Here is a 6,148-nt window from a genome sequence, read left to right on the forward strand (position 1 = left end):
AATTTTTTGTAGCACATGTATTAAAAGCACTTTATCTGCTATTTATGAACATACGGTTCATAAAAACTGGCTTCAGCGAAGTTGAATTACTGAAACGCAAATGGATTTTTACCAAACAGAAGTTCGAATATGCGGACTATTTTTAGGTGTTGTTTACTCCATCATCCATTAGACCTATTTTTGTTATAAATGACTATAATGGAAATAAATACTAACAGGTAAACTCCGTTTTTAAGATTTTAATAATATAATAGTCTTTACAGTAAATCCTAGAACACTATGAAGAACGAAGAAGAGGACATTCATAATCCTGCGACAAATATTTTACAAAACACAACCGAAAAGCATCACAAATAATACAATAAACACAGAAATTAACTGAGCAGCTGTGACTCCACTGAACCTGGGAGTATGTTCGAATACAACAATAGTGAAGGAGTCGTCTTCTCTTCTTGAAACATTAATATTATACATGTCTCTTTACATAATACGTTTTATAGAGGCATAATTTCTGCTAAACTTTATTACTTTTTATACGGCCGTCAAAATTTTGACGGGACGTATAATGGTATGCAAATGCCCGGCTTCCGTCAATTTGCCCGTGCGTCGTAAACATATCGCACCGTACTTGAGAACAACTGATCCAAATTTCTTGAAACTTAACATAGATATTTTTTTTTAGTGAAAATCAGATTTTAACTAATCAAGTAACAAACTTTGAAACTAAAATAGGGGGTTTAACTTGTCGCGTTGTACCTCAAAACTATTTATGATTATTGCTTAGAACGTTACACACCTTTTGATTACATTAATCTAAAGATCTGTATACATTTTGGTGATGATTCAAATTTTTTTTTTCAAGTTATTGAGTTTTTATGCAAAAATAAACAAAAAAAGGACATGCTTTTTTTCACATGTCGCGCCGCAACTTGAGATCAATTTATTCAAATTTCTTGGAACTTTACATAGTTTTTTCTTGGTATGGTTACGCGGTCTATATACGTTTTGGTGAAAATTGGATTACAACTTTTCGAAGTACTTTGTAACTAAAATAAGATGTTTGTTTTTTTCATATGTCGCGCCGTATCTCAAAAATCGATTTATGATTATTGCTTAAAACTTAACACACTTGTTAGTCATATAAATCGCAAGATCTGAAGATGATGCTTTGTTTTAGTTTTTAGTTATATGTTATTGATCTTTTTGTTGTTGTTAAAAAAAGGTTTTTTTTACATTTTGCGCCGACTGAGGGTAAATCAGGAGAAGTATTAATCATTATAATATATGTATGGGTGTTTTGGTCACAAACGAAAACTGCCTTCCAATCCTCCCATACATTTATTGATGGAATAGCCCTAAGAGAAAACCAATTTGGGGAAACATTAAACCATGAACACTGAAACATGTAACAATTTATGTTTAGTTCTTTTATCAACTTTCTGTTTTATGTAACTTTGAAATTTTCAGTTTATGTATTGACATGCAATATTTTTTAAAAAAGTCTATGCTCTCTTAATCAGAATTATTGCTTCAATTTGGTATCATATAAAACATGTTGTTACAAATTCTTGTCTGTCTCCTATAAAAGCTCCCTACTAATGTGGAATAAGGAATGAGTCAGGATATACATAGCATAGCATCTTGTACAACCAATTGTTATTTCAAAAAAACTTTTTTTTCAGAAGACGACGGTGTATCATGCACAAGTGGCTTAGCTGTTTAATTGCTTAAGACATCACTTCAAAATTTACGATCCAATTATAATGGTATGCCCACTGATATAATAGAACGATTTGTTCGTTCCTACCTGACCATTTCTTTCTGTATTAGACTGGTGTGACATGATAAATCAGAATTTTTTTTCGTAGAAGATAAAAACACATTAAAAAAGAAAGAAAAACCATGAATCCATTCTATTCTATATAGGTCTCTATACTTAAGACGTTAATTATGATCATCCGTCCATATAATGGATCCAAAGCTCACAAGAATCCATAAACAAGCAAGGCTTCATAGCTGCATCTTCAAAATGTGCTACCAAGCCTTCCATATTCACGGCTGTCAAAGAGGGTTTTCAGTCTTACCAGGACACTTGTTACTCCCGTTGTGTTCTCAATTCAATGTGAAGCCTGAAAAATTCGGAAGATTTTCTCAGTATACCGAAGATGTTGTCAAAGTGCTTGGATTTTTTTATTGACAACACATTTGTTCATGTGATGCAAGTGTTTTTTAGCAGACGGTAGTCATTCCAATTGTAGTATCCTTTATCTCAAGTTCATTTGGGTAGATAAGATGTATCAAATCCCCGAAATTAGGATTGTTTAAAGATAATATGTCATCTATATAGCGGAAACTGAGATTAAAGGATCTAGCCAAGCGATATTCTTTCTTTCTGATCAGATCAGCTATAAAGTCAGCCTCATAAGAGTGAAGGAATAGGTCAGCAAGTAAAAAAGTAAAAGTGTGAAAAGCTTGAAAAATATTGCTTTTTTTAATTTTGAGTAACATGATTTTTGGTGAGAACAGAAGAATGAACCGACGGACAGACGGGGTCGGACGGCTACTAGTGCTGCTTTCACAGTTGGAACACAGGTAAAAATGCAACATACTAGATGCACCACTTTCAACAGTGGAAATAAATCTTATAGAAGTAACCACACACCCACGTGGAGTTTTATTTCCGCATACCAAGACTCAATACATTAAACTTAAGCTGATAACAACACATTTGATTGGTCATTTGCATGTATTAACGCATAATAACAACAAAACATCATGCCAATTAGACCCTGTTTTATTGCATGATTACGCACAGAGTTATAAGAATAGAGAAAATCAAGCCACAAATTACACCTTGATTCTTGTGGTCTGCGTGGGAAAATAATGCTTGGTTAGTGCAGTTAAGTTCCATTTCATTCAAACCTTAAGTATGAAAGGAATATTTTTAAGCTTGCGTAATGATCCTCTAGTGCAAAGGATATTATCGTTGTATTATGTTATCATAAGATTGATTGACAAACTGTTGGTACTTTACGCCTCGGCAACACATTAATGTAATATTGTTTAGGGTTCCACATGAAAAGATGATCTAAACAAAATCTGATTAATGGAAATGAAGCATAGGATAGGCTGTTTAACAGAACGGACTTCTCAGGGCCATAAAAATGGACATTTAATTCCATGGTATTTTCATTTACAACTCTGTTATCTGCTTACAACAATTTCAAATTGAATACAAATTTCAACATTCTTAATTAAATGATCATATCAACAATCAGCTTTATATTCCCATTATCCTGTACATGAATAGTTACAAAACGCTATGATACATTAATGTCCCCTCTGAGCAAATAAAAATGTATTTTTCCTTTTAAAATTTAAATAAGTCATGGCATTGTGTTTCATCTTAGGTCATCATTTAAGGGAAAATTGTTTTTCCTACAAGCGACAGGTAGTGGTTAAACACATGTATGATCAGGATGGGACTATGGCTATGATGTGTCTGATGCAATGATTGAGATTGGTTTCCTCCTTGTCCCACATAGGAGGTCAATATGGGAATTAAAGTACTTTTTCAAAAATCAATATTTCCTATTGCAGTTTGTTTCACTTTTTTCAATCTTTGTAAGCCTCATTTGTTTACAAGCCTTTTGATTTAATATGATGCAAAATATTTTTCTAAGAAAACAGGTAATTGTGAAAGACTAGTAGAAAATTAACTGACAGTTTATTTGCAATATACTGCAAATGATCAGATCTTGGAGTTCAAACTGTCCCAGTAGTTGTTTTATATATTAGACCAAGACCATGCATGATGTTCTGTAAGATACTTAAATAAAATGTGCCACAAAAACAGACAGCAAAAGCAGATTTTATGCTACCCCGATGTGTATGATCTGCTTAATTTGTGAACTGATATATAACAATAACGGATGACCCACGTGTCTAAAAAAACAAGCCTATCTATCAATCGAAAAATAAGAAATCAAGGCTCCCCTACCGCCTAGCAGGATATATGATATTCGGCAACGCCTGTTTGATTGACCTCATTTAAGAACAAAAGTTCACGTAACATACATGTATTGCGCTAATGTATTCTCTTCTTAGAGACGTTCTAGTGGAGGTTAAGCAGAATTTAAAGGATAAACGAAAGCCTCTTAAATTTCAGTTCGAGAGGGTTTTACATGCAACCATTTTATGTGATGATATATATCTTGGCATACTTAAATAAAATTTAAAAAACGAATTTAATTCATTCTTTCATGTTTCTGGTACAATTTGAATATTTAAAAAAAAATACAGTGCCCATTGAAAAGGTTTCAAATCAATATTTTTTGTTTGTTTTTGTTTTGGTTTATTTGTTTTGTTTTAACTTAGAATTCATAACTCCATTCAAAGCTTACATGAATACATATAAACAATATATTTTAAAAAGAACTTCATGGATATGTATTCTTCATTATTAAATTGATAGCCTGAAAGGGATGGTCTCGATAATGACGAGAAGGTAACATAGTTACCAATCGTGCAAATTGACTTTATTCATTTGATTTGCTACACTGAAAAAAAGAGTCGATTCGCCGTTACTTCGCAATCCCATGCATTCAAAATTCCATTAACTCCCGGGTAATCAGCTGATGATTGATGATGCAACTTTACATAGAAAATAAAAAAAGAGCCATGCCAATGACCACTTTTATTTCATTACACTTTCGTTATTAACGTCAGGACTTATTCATAAGTTTCCTTATCGCAAAACTCCATTAGAGTCACAATATCAATTTATTTTGGGTGTACAGTTTTTTTTAAATTAGACAAAAGGAAACCATGATTAGGCCGACAGAAATGAATAAAACCATACATATGAGAAAAAAATGTTTCCTGCAATATCCTTTAAAAAAACATTCAAATAAATTTGCTTTCTTGCAAATATCCCTGGAAATGTTACTGACAAAACAAAATAGGATGACAGTTCATAGATATCAGAATGCAAGTACATAGCCAATATGTGAATACAGGAAATAGAGACGATCTACATACCCAATGTAGTGAACATAAAAAAATAAGTTGCATATAAAAGATTAAGATAAGGAAAACAAGACAGCAAACAAATAAACCAAACCACTTACAATATGAACTTCTAAAAAACAAATAAAAGTTAGTTTGTGTTGCTCCAACAGTGGTACTCATCACATTGTAGGTGGATAAAATCAGACAAGTATCAAAATGGTTGTCAATCCGTTAAGACGTAAAGCAAGATAAAAATTACATATCGGTCAAAGCTCGGAGACGACCTTATAACTTCTATCTTAATATCAAGAAAGGCTTAACATAAGCTTATAAGTATCCTTGCTCTACAAACAAAGTCCGGACCCGTGCAGGTCCGGGTGTCAAAGAATAATAGGCCTGCAGCAGCGCAAAGCTTGTCGTAAAAGGCGACTTAATAGTGCTTAGAACTCTAGCCGGATGCTAGGGCGCTTTGCCCACAGAGCAACTGGGTTGTGTGCCCCAGGTAGTGGAATGGGGTACCCCTGGTGTGTTACATGCTGGGGTTGTCAGGCTATAATACGGAAAACCTGACCGCAAACCATAGTGGTGCACCGTGTTGAGAAAGATGCCACGTTCCTCGCACTTTAAAAACCCTGCTGTGGTATTCTCCCGGAGTAGGAACCATAGGGTTATGCCACAGGAGGCTAAATTGCCCGACCCTACCCAACCCTTGCTTTTTCCAGTGACAATCAAAATTTGTCGACTCCATTATCTTTGTGTCCCATCCCATTTTTCATTTCATCGTCATTTCATGTTCATTTTATCATCCGCTTAATGTTCATCACCTGAATATAGCTGAAATATTGCTGCTCGGGCGTTAAACCCCAGCAAACAAATAAAAACAAACAAAGTCCGTGTACAGATCGCAGGTACGACGGTAACAGATTAACTGTGTTATATACTACATAGGATTTGGATGTTGATATGTTGCCAGGAAGAAAGGGGGCGTTTACTATTGGAAAGTCAAAATCCGTATATTTTCGTTAGGATTTCGATTTCACAGTCCTGAACATTTATTTAGCTAAAGTAAATAACATATACCTTATTGCAGGTAATGATACGCTGAATATTATAAAGAAAATGAAAAACTCTCATTCAT

General features: G+C 33.8%; 1 long non-coding RNA gene across 1 annotated transcript; it reads right to left on the minus strand.

The window, feature by feature from the left end:
- Window positions 1–1,898: 1,898 nt before the first annotated feature.
- Window positions 1,899–5,235, minus strand: LOC148625146 (uncharacterized). The gene is made up of 2 exons (XR_015920186.1): window positions 5,130–5,235; window positions 1,899–2,129 (listed from the first exon to the last, which is right to left on the minus strand). It is a non-coding gene; the product is annotated as an uncharacterized LOC148625146 (long non-coding RNA).
- Window positions 5,236–6,148: the final 913 nt, after the last annotated feature.

The sequence above is a fragment of the Perna viridis genome, chromosome 2, assembly GCF_037379345.1.
Source record: "Perna viridis isolate PV_CMFRI_1.1 ecotype Kerala chromosome 2, ASM3737934v1, whole genome shotgun sequence".
Taxonomy (NCBI): domain Eukaryota; kingdom Metazoa; phylum Mollusca; class Bivalvia; order Mytilida; family Mytilidae; genus Perna; species Perna viridis.